General features: G+C 43.2%; 1 pseudogene across 1 annotated transcript in view; it reads left to right on the top strand.

Annotated features, from left to right (window-relative positions):
- LOC308420116 (NHP2-like protein 1) overlaps positions 1 to 3,495 on the top strand; it is a 3,894-nt pseudogene extending 399 nt beyond the window's left edge. Inside the window, exon 2 of the transcript in view lies at positions 3,089 to 3,495. The product of the transcript in view is annotated as an NHP2-like protein 1 (transcript). The remainder of the gene's footprint in view (positions 1 to 3,088) is intronic.
- The last annotated feature ends 6,309 nt before the right edge of the window (positions 3,496 to 9,804 follow it).

The following is a 9,804-nucleotide window of genomic DNA, read 5'->3' as shown; positions in this document are numbered from 1 at the left end:
TTCAAAGCAACAAGTGTACCTGGACACACTGGGAGGGCCCCACCCCTTCCCAACCTGCTGGATCTGGACAGGGGTCCTACACCCACACACTCATCTGTGTAATTGTACCCAGAGCTATCAGCAAACCTGCCGTATCACACTAGGTGTTGTAATGCCACAGTGTTGCTGTCTGTGTCACCGGGCCAAATGTGAACACCACTGCCATTGATTACAGCTTTTAAAGCCAAGGCACACACACGGAGGTATCCACCTGACACCACAGCCTCAAAACGTTACACAAAGACACACCATCAGGTCAGCTTTTAACTCTGAAAACTACCTCTTCAGTGGAGGCCACTGATTGTCAGATGTACGAACATCTCTGTGGGGACATCCAGAGCACGAAGAAACAAGGGGACAGAGTTTTACAGAATCTCAAAGAAAAGCAAACTGATGAGTTGTCAGAAAGAATAACTCAAAAATAAAAGTGTCAAAGCACATTCGATGACTTATACAATTCAGTGAAATTACACAACTCATATGTGAAACCCAGATGTGAAATTTAACAATGTCCCATAAAACCTAGAAAGGAGCCAAACTGAAATCTCAGAGCGAAAAGAGTCAACGAATGAAATAGAAAGAAGGAACATAGTTAAAAGCCTGAACATCAGAATACATCAAGCAGAAGAGAGGCTTTCTCTATATACCAATAGATGAGTGTGTCTCAGACCTCACCCAAGAACTTCCTTTGTTCCTTCGATATTGGTTCACATTAAAAATCACCAGTGAGTGTCAATATAGTGCTTAGCCATCAATGGGACAACCATATCACCTCCAACCACTACCCCAATGCTCAGAAACCATCTTAGAAAAGGAGGCAAACTGTAAAAGCCAGAGGTTGGGAGGGGAGGAATTAAACAGTGTCTTCTGGACATGGTAAGACCGGGAGCTCAGCAATTCACTGTGGTTGCCTACACTTGACCAGCACCAGATCAAGCCAGTCAGCATCCTAAGATGAGGGAGATGGGCTCACAAGCTCTCACCTCAACTGAGAAGCTAATGGACAGTTAATGACTCCAGGGGTAAGAAGAGTCAGTTTTCATTAAGGGAATGACCGTTATGAGGTCAATCATACCCCCAAAGGATAGCCCCACAGCCCTGAGAATAAGGCCGGCATAAATTGGACTCAATGGGTTGTTTGTTTAATATTCTACCGACTCTGGGTGTAGTGATTCACACCTTTAATGCTAGTATTTAGCAAGCAAAGGCACGTGGCTATACATGAGTTTGAGGCCAACCTGGCTTACATGGCCAGTTCTATACCATCCAGGGCTACATAGTGAGACAATGAAGAAACAAAACAAACAAATAACTCTCTTCCCCAAACCTTTCTATATAGAGTTTATTCCAGTTTACCGTGCTACAAGAGCTGAAACAGACAATTCTTAATGTGTCAAATTAGATAAACTAATTCGTCTAAGTAAAATCCAAAACACTGAGGTGGCTGGCGACCAGCATGCGGTGTGTACTTTACTATTTTCAGAAACAGGAGAAAAACTTCCTCAGGACACTGTTTGTTTTTCCTCTTTTCAGTGGTTTATCAGCTCAGCTATTAGCTTGGAAGGGTTGGGTTTCAGTCCAGAAAATCTTTAGGGGTCCAAGACATTCCTGACGGATCAGAGGACTGATTACAAGCAGACTTGGAAGACTATAGAGAGTAACAGTCTTTTAAAAATTTAGTTTGTTTTACTCAAGGGTATGCAGTTAATCAGTTAAGTTTTAAAATAGAGCCAGATGTGGGGGTGCAGTCCTGTTATTCCAGTACTTGGAAGGGTGAGACAGAAGGATCTCCATGAGTTCAAGGTTAGCCTGGACTACATAGTAAAGGTCTGTCTCAATAACCATCCCCATCCACAAGCAAAACTAAAAAAAGGAACAAAATAGAACCAAACCAAAACAAGAGTATTTTATACCAAATAATAATAACACACTGACTCATTCCTTCTATGACAGCTCCTTGGCTTGATCTAGAGGGTGTTAAACATGCCTCCAGCTATGAAATACAATTTATTCCATTGTTTTTACTTCCTGAACTCTTGTTTTTTTAACACACAATACTCAACCAAACGAGTGTTAATGAAAGAAAATGCAGCCAAGACTTGGGGAAAAAAAGCTTCCCAATGACACAGGGAGACTTTGGAATCATCAGTCACTGTAATAGGAGAATAGTTTTCCTGGTGATCTCATGTGAAGATGACATCTATCCACTGACCTGTGAATGTCACAACTTTATTTTTTTTTTAACAGTTTAATATTCCATCGTGTAAGGTACCCTGTTTTCATTATTCATTTATCAATTGATAGATATCTAGGTTGTTACCAGTTATGATTGATTATTATGAATAGAGCCTCAGTGAACATGGATGGGCAAGCATCTGTTCAGTAAAGTCCTTCGCGTACATGCCCGTGAATGGGATAATTGGATGTTGAGATAGATCCGTTTCCAGCTTCCTGAGAAAACTCAATACTGATTGCCTTAGTAGTTTGTAACCATGGGCTTTTATAGCCATGCCCCAGGTCCCAAATAACAGCTAAGGTTATGTATGTATGAGTAAATGCCTAGACCATGAGCTTTGGCTTGTTCCCCAAATAGCTCCTAACTTACATGATCTTTTTATTCTGTTCTACATGGGCCACATGGTTGGTTACCTCTCCCTGGTTTCATATGTCCATTTCCTCTGAGTCCAGGGAGAAATCTTTCTGTGCCGAATTTTCCCAGAGTTCTTATTTCTCTCTGCCGATGTCCCACCTTCTAATCTTGCCTCAGCCCATTGGCCATCAGCTTTTAATTGACAGTTGACGCTTCCACACAATGCACGAGACATTCTCTCTACAGTAGCTTCAACAGTTGGTACTTTGACAGGCAAGTGCTCCCCTTCCCCCACTTCCTCGCTAGCATGCACTGTGGTTGGTTTTATTGATTTTGATCATCTGACTGCGGTGACATACCATTTCAACGTAGTCTTGATGTGTATTTCTCTGCTGGCTAAGTGTTTCTCAGCCATTTGGGTTTTATCGTTTGAGGGATTTGTGCTCCTTTTTCTGCAAGGCATTTCGGTCTGTCTGAGGTAGGTTGTTACGGAGTCGTGGTGAGGAAGGTCTATCCCCTCGCAGATGCTCACCTCACCAAGGAGCTGCTGGACCTTGTTCAACAGTCGTGCAACTACAAGCAGCTTCTGAGAGGAGCCAGTGAAGCCACAAAAACCCTCATCAGAGGCATCTCTGAACTCATTGTAATGGAAGCAGACGCTGAGCCCTTGGAGATCGTCCTGCACCCCCTTCTGCTGTGTGAAGACAAGATGTCCCTACGTATTTGTGTGCTCCAAGCAGGCTTTAGGACGGGCTTGCGGAGTCTCCAGACCCGTCATCGCCTGTTCTGTTACCATCAATGAAGGCTCTTAACCAAAGCAGCAGTTCCAGTCCATTCAGCAGTCTATTGAAGGGCTCTTGGTGTAGGCTGTGGCCTCTGCCCTTTCCTGTCTCCTCCTACCCTGTTTGTGTATCATAATGTCTGTTAGCATGTACTATTTCCAGTCAGTTTCTATTAGATTGTATTGCACATGATTTTTGTATTTTTTGGTTTATTTTTGTCTTCACAGGGTTGTTTTTCACCACCCCCTCATCCTCTTCTACCACTTTTTAGTCTTAAAAAATATGAAATGATAGCTAAGACAGGCGGAAGGCAGAATGTCACCATTTAACAACAGAAAGGACCGGGAGAAACATAAACCAGGGACAGTGTCTACTTTCCTCTGCAGACTTCTTCCACCGTGCAGGGTTGGGTGACAGTGACACTGGTCCCTTGTGATTTGATATAAGGTCTCCATAAATGTCACCACCACTGAGGAACTTTCTGTGGGTAGCAGTGGTTTCCCTACCCCTTATCATTTGAAGGAATTTGATGTTAGGCCTATGTCTGGGTGCCATTTATTAATGTCCGGTGTGTTTTTGATGTGTGTAACATTATATTCTCCGGTATCTGAGCAGTAACAGTTATTAATGGTTATTTGGCTGGAACTTACAGCAGAGACAATGCTAGCAGGAAACACCCTCTCCTTGGTGAATGAGGATTTCTTGTGGAGCCGTTTTGACACCTGTGTTGGGAGCCCTTATCCTGTTCCTCCCACAACAGGGGTCAAGTGTGTGCTCCCTCACATGAAGAAGGTGGTAACATGTTCACTGTTGAGCCTCCTCATAAATATGTTCATATTTTGTTTTAAACGAAAAAAATTTAATTTTATGCAGAAATAGTAGTGGTCAAGAAAATCATGGAGTGGCAAAGTCGTGTGTGGGAGAGCAATAGAATATTTAGTGTGTAATAAGAACACAGCGTGGGTGGAAATATGGCTGGTCATGGGAACAAACCTAGAAGGGTATAGCCTTGGGGACTGCCATGGGAACAAGCCAAGGAGGGTGTGGCCTCGGGGACTGCCATGGGAACAAGCCATGGAGGGTGTGGCCTCGGGGACTGTAGTGAAGGTCAGATGGAAAGGATCTTGCAATGAAAAGGTGTGGGCCTGAGGAAGAGTGAGAGACTCGGAAAAAATTAGAACTTCCATCTCTTAGGTGGAATTTAGAGAGACTTCAGTGGCTGATGCAAAGCATTCTGGGAGAGAGCACGGTGGAACAGGGTGGCAGAGTGGAGAAAGCAGAGTGACAGAGAGAGCACCAAGACCCAGTACTGATCCCTGAGTCTATAACCCACACGCCTTTTCTCTCAAGGACACTTTCCTCATCTACAGAAGTGGATCACACTGTCTTTGAAGAGTTAAGAAGAGGACGGGAGATTTTCATTGCTGTGTGTCTACCTTCGATCAGATGCTGCCCATCTGGGGTATCAGAGCGACGTGAGACAATGCATAGGACCGAGAGATGGCTCAGCTGATGAGCTGGATGCTTGTCTGCATCTCATGGACAGGAGCTTGATTTCCAGGCTCACTCACCTACTTGATGACAATTTCTGTAAAAAGAAAAGGGGGATTGTGCCTGAGAAATGACACCTGGGGTTGGCCTCTGGAATCTATAGTCATTAGCACACCTGTGTACATGTACTCCAAGCACACTCGAACACACACACACACACACAGAGAGAGAGAGAGAGAGAGAGACAGACACACAGAGAGACACAGACACATCCACAGAGACACACACACACAGACACACATAGAAACATACACAGAGAGACACACAGACACACACACAGAGACACAGACACTTATAGAGGCAAACACACACAGACACACACTGACAAACACACACATAGACACACATAGACACAGACACAAACAGAGTCTCTGATGACTGAATAATATCTGGAAATTAATCAGGTTCTTACTACCATGCTTATATATTACAAACAGAAAAGTGGGTTAAAGTATCAGCAGCCAGGAGGAGAATCCAAATCACTAAGGGAGTGTGCAGTTTCAAATGAAGCACTTGGTCTTTCTTGTCTTCTAACCCTGTTTAAAAAAACAATTGAAACGGTGGTTGCTAACTTTCCAAAACACAACTCAGAGGGAGGGGACTCAACTACTTTCCTCCAATAACCCATATATCTATATCTGTATTTCTATCTATATCTGTATCTATCTATCTCTATAAACGCAACACACACACACACACATACACACACACACACACACTCTACAGGTTTATTTAAAGACACAAATAAGTCCAGGTACACAATGAGCCTCAAGGGAATAGGAGAAAGAACCTTTTGAAGAATACAAATGCCACGTGAGAAAGAAAATAAACTGACTTATGTGTGTGTTAGAATTAAGTGGCCAGTCTAGAAAATTAAAACAATGTAATAATATCATAGGAATGAGGGGGGGCTGTTAGAAACACAAAGTGTAAAGAAAATTAGAAAATACTGATCCCAGAGAATGCCAAGGGTAAGATAATAGGAGAAAACCTGAACTGGAAGATGAATTGAATAGTATATTGGATATGGCTGAAACAAACAAACAAACAAACAAACAACCTGGGTTTTAGGCAAAAAATCATTTGTGTTTTTTGTGTTGGGTAGAGGGATGGTTGCCAGAATTTAACAGAAACTCCTGGGCCCTCTGCAGTATTTAGGGGAATTTCAGAGATGTGGCAGACTGTAAGATAACTAAAGTGGATGTCTGGGGAACCTTTTACCTTTATCTTATGGCTTATACTTTGCTGGCTTTTACACCCAGGCTCATTTTTTCTCTTGGTTGCATAGACCAGGGTTACCACATTCTGAAATCTGATGGGCATGGTACACCCTGGTTACTCCAGTCATGCCAGTTATTGAGAGACTGAGACAGGAGGCTAGTCTGGGCTACCGAGAGACCATTTCATAAAACACAAATGTGCCATCACCATCAGTAGGTTTTCAAATGACTTTTCAATTCTGCTCCGTGGTCCTTGACTTGTAAACTGCTCACAGACCACTGTGGAAGGATTCCCTCTGCCGCTCCCCCCTTCTCTTCCATTTCTGGGTTAAATCCCCACTTCTACAATAAACAATACATAATATTGTGATCAGGGAATACTCAGATGTGCCAGGACAATATTTCCACCCCAAGGTCCTGTACTCAGTTACACCTGTGGGGACTTTTCTTTTGCCATTAATAATTTTATTATTTTAATAAAAAAACAAATAATTAAATTATACAAATAACAAATTAATATGTACAGGTTTGAGGAACTAGGACTTTGCTCTATCTCAGTACTAGATGTTTGTAGAAATTTCAGATTCTGTACAACTCAAGATACAGGGTACTTCATGGATTGCTTTTTCTTCTTTTTCATCAGAGAGTGTGAGTACAATTAGGGGAGGCACAGCGTGCAGCTGAGTTCTTTGGTCAACGTGGCACAAACTAGGTATCTCTGGGGAGGAGAAACTTCAACTGAGAAAATGCTTCCATAAGGCTGGCCTAAAGGCGATTTTTTATGGTATTTTCTAGATTGTAATGATTGATGTGGGAGGGTTTCGTTTCCTGTAGGAGGTACCACCCTTGGGCAGGTGGTTCTAGGTTGTTTGAAAACCTAAATGTGACTGAGCCACGGAGACCAAGCCAGTGAGCGGCACTCCTCCATGGTCTTTCCTTTGGTTCCTGCTTCCAGGTTGATGCCTTGAGTTTTGGCCCCGACTTCTGCTGATTGTCTGTAACCAGGAAGCAAATAAACCCTGTTGCAGTAAATATTAAAATATATATTTCACTCCTCAGGCCCGATGCTGATGGGGAGTTGTGTGCACTCTACAGCCCTGTTGCTTTTCACTCAGGTTTATATGTTCAACTCTAATCCACAAACCCTCTGCACAACAAGATTGCATCAAATAGACAGAGATACAAACCGCTTCCATATGAGAAGTTAGACCCATAAAATTCTTAATGTCCATAGTCTTTTAACACTGGGTCTAGCTGGTCCTTGGAAACCTCTATGTTGCCAGGATCTCTACTCCCTGTCCTCTGAACTCTGAGAACTCTGCCTTCTCTTCACCTCTCTTGCCTCGCCCAGTCACTGGCTTTCCTTTATTTTACTAATTAAAATGGGAAGGCTCAGATGTGGGTCACCTCTTGAGTAGGTGACTGGGCAGCCCTTCTTGGGGAAGTGGAATTAACATTAAAATACAAACAGCTTCAGGACCATCTAGGAAACCCTCCCTTCTTAGTAACATTGTGAGAGGAACAGAGAGAAGAGTAGAACACCCAGGTATCGGAATCTTTCTCTTTAGGCTCAAATGATCTTTACATGCCAGATTGCTTTCTTTCTTTCCCTGGAACATGAAGCAATTGGAAATTTGGCAGTGCTTAGTCATAGCTCATGAATGAATGGAAACTGTGCTGAATCATTTCATTGATATTCACAGTTGCCAGGTAACACGAGTTGCATCTCCCTTGCTTTCAATGGAACAGATTTGCTAAAAATAATTTCCCAAAGGACATCACCTTTCATCATGTCTTTCTGGCACTGAGTGATTTGAGAAGGTTCAAATGGTCTACTGCATTTGTAAACGATCCACCAGGATACGGCATCTTCAGTGGACGTTGGAGATGGCCACTGGTGCTTCTTGCATGTTTCTTGTTGACTCAGTGCCTTTATATAAAGGTGAGGGTAGAAAGTGGGAAGTAAGGCTGATCACTGTCCTGTGCATCTTGAATCTGGTTATGAAATAGGCCCTATCTATTAGATGATGTAGTCCCAATGTTTTTCAAAGGAGGAAGTAGACGTCCCTTTGGCCCATCTCTTACAGGTTTTTCTGCATGTTTTCTATACTCTGCTTGCCTTCCTGAGTGTTAAGATACAGATGCGGCAGAGGCCGCGGTGAGCTTCCACCATCTGTATCCTGGATCCCAGGCATAGTGGTTAAGATCTGATTCAATCCTTCCAGTAGTGACCTTGGAGACAGCTCCTTCAGCGATAATGTTCTAGGAACCCACTGTCCTGAACATGTGGTCTAGAGAACTCTGTATCAGCCGTACCAAAACTTGTGCCAACTCTTGATTTTCTGTTTTCCGTTTCTCTTCTGCATGCAGCACCCAAGTGATTCTAATGAGATTAAGCTGGATACTGACAAGGTATGAGGAAATGCGGAGATGGGCAGAGCTCAAGAGGTAGGTGGAGCTCAGGAGGTGGGCAGAGCTCAAGATATTATAGGTGGAGCTGAGGAGGTGGGCAGAGCTCAAGAGGTAGACAGAAATTAAGACTCCCAGAACAGGGTTTGGCCCATCTGCCACCTAGACCAGCAGTTCCCAAAGGTAAAGGCCTGGTGAGGAGATCCGAGTAGCCAGGGGGCAGAGAGATCTCTGCCGAGTGCACACGGAAAGCGCACCCCTGCCCTGCCTGATCCAGGGACCAGGAACCCAGCATTGGGACCTCTGTTCCCACCTGGCAGCTTTGGGGTGCAGAACAGGGCTCGGATTATCTGCCACCTGGACCAGTGGAGATCCAGGGACACAGACCAGGTACAAGGGAAAGACAAGAACATATCACTGACAATAAGATGGCAAGAGGAAAGCGAAAGAGCATGTCCCAAGTAAATCAACACAGCCTGGCAACAGCAGTACCCAGCTCACCCATCACAGCAAACAGCGGAATGCCAAACACTCCAGAAAAAGAAGACGCAGACCTAAAATCATACCTCAAGACGATGATAGAGATCCTTAAAAAAGAACGGGAGGAAAAGCAAAAAGAATCAGAAGCTTTTAAAGAGGAAACAAGAAAAACAGTCAAAGAACTCAAAGAACTGGAGGAAAACAGAAACAAAGACATGAAGGAATGGAAGGAGGAATTTAAAACGGAAATTGACACAATAAAGAAAACACTAAAAGAGATAACCCTAGAGGTAGAATACCTAAAAAAGAAATCAGGAGTCACAGATGCAAGCATTTCCAATAGACTACAAGAGATGAAAGAGAGAATCTCGGGGGCCGAAGACAACACTGAAAACATAGACAAAAAAGTCAGAGAAGATGCAAAAACCAAAAAGCTCCTAACCTAAAATGTCCAGGAGATCCAGGACACAATGAGAAGACCGAACCTAAGGATAACAGGAATAGAAGAGGGAGAAGAATATCAACTAAGAGGCACACTAAATATCTTGAACAAAATTGTAGAAGAAAACTTCCCTACCCTTAAGAATGAGATGACCACAAGCATAAAAGAAGCCTTCAGAACTCCAAATAGGTTGGACCAGAAAAGAAATTCTTCCCGAGACATAATAGTCAAAACACCAAGTGCCCAAAGCAAAGAAAGAATACTAAAAGCAGTAAGAAAAAAAGGTCGGGT

The sequence above is a fragment of the Micromys minutus genome, assembly GCF_963924665.1.
Source record: "Micromys minutus genome assembly, chromosome: 4".
Taxonomy (NCBI): domain Eukaryota; kingdom Metazoa; phylum Chordata; class Mammalia; order Rodentia; family Muridae; genus Micromys; species Micromys minutus.
The sequence above is the reverse complement of the archived record's forward strand: the minus strand, read 5'-3'. Positions and strand labels throughout refer to the sequence as shown.